The following is a 1552-nucleotide window of genomic DNA, read 5'->3' on the forward strand; positions in this document are numbered from 1 at the left end:
ACACACACACACACACACACACACACACACACACACACACACACACAGAGTTCCTTGCCCATGTCTCTTTCCTCTGCATTCCTCACACACAGGTGGAGCGTCAAGTATCAGGGGGTAGCCGTGTTAGTCTGTATCTACAAAAACAACAAGGAGTCTGGTGGCACCTTAAAGACTAACAGATTTATTTGGGCATCAGCTTTCGTGGGTAAAAACCTCCCTTCTTCAGATGCATAGCGAAATCCAGCCTTTCCAAGCCAATGCAGAAGTGAGGCAGACCACGCATGGTGATGAGCTGTTGAAGGCAAAGCAATTCTGTGTGTGTAACAGAGCAATCTTCTTATCTCAGACAAACTGAAGGTTAAATAGCAGTGCCTGGCCACTCTCACTGCATATGCAACAGGGTCTCTCTCGCTAATATAAAACTGTCCTTTTGCTAATTCCCATTTGCTGGATGGTACGCTGACAGCCTGATTTTCCCCTGCCCTGCGCCTTGTGCAGTCATCCACAGCTGTGCAGAGCGGCTGTCTGCTTTGTAAGCATTTTACACCTGCGTCGCGTTGGTGTGAAGGACTCCACAAAGTGCCACGCAGTGGGGAGCCTTTACCTCCTCTTCATTTGGGGCAGTTTTATTGCGTGACTGGAGGATTTGAATGGATTCGCTGCAATAGGCTGTGGGTTTGTATGGAGCAGGAGATAGGTTGAGACTGCAAAGTCTTGGTGATCTGACCCTCTCCTGAGTCTGACCTGGGGCTTGTCTTCACTACCCGCCCGGACCGGTGGGTAGAAATCGATCTCTCGGGGATCGATTTATCGCGTCTCGTCGGGACGCGATAATTGATCCCCGAATCGACGCACCTACTCCACCAGCTCAGGTAGGAGTAAGCGCCGTCGACGGGGGAGCCACGGCGGTCGATTTGCCGCCGACCTCACAGCGGGGTAAGTCGGATCGGATACGTCGAATTCAGCTATGCTATTCCCGTAGGTGAATTTGCATATCTGAAATCGATCCCCCCCCCGTAGTGTAGACGTAGCCTTAGGCTAGGGACATCAGTTAAAAATATTTTAATGAGTGCTGGAAAAGAAGAGGAGCAACTCTAGGATTTTACAGCTATGGTGGTGACCAGCATGAGTAGATAGATAGATAGGATGTATGGGGACAGACAGACAGACAGACAGACAGGGTGTATGGGGGGTGGGGGGGGAGAGAGAGAGAGAAGTCTGTGCTGGGCCTGAAGTTGCTTAGCACAGCTCGGATGTGGTGCAGGTATGTAACGATGGCTTTAATCCAGGGCTGGCCTTACCATGAGGCGAACTGAGGCGGCCGCCTCAGGTGCCAGACTGGGGGGGGGGGCACTAGGACCCAGAGTGTAGAAAATTGTGTTTGCTGCGGGTGCATATGTATTCTCTCTGCTCTAGACGCACAGAGATGGTGGAGTGCTGTGCTGGAGGAAGGAGGGCACAAGAGACGTAACAGGCAGGCAGGAGAAAAGGTGAGCGGGAAGAACAGAAAGCAGCAGGAGCTGCAGGGAGAGAGAGGAGGAGGAGCCTCTTA

The sequence above is a fragment of the Terrapene carolina genome, unplaced genomic scaffold, assembly GCF_002925995.2.
Source record: "Terrapene carolina triunguis isolate 2854851 unplaced genomic scaffold, T_m_triunguis-2.0 Scaffold714, whole genome shotgun sequence".
NCBI lineage: Eukaryota > Metazoa > Chordata > Testudines > Emydidae > Terrapene > Terrapene triunguis.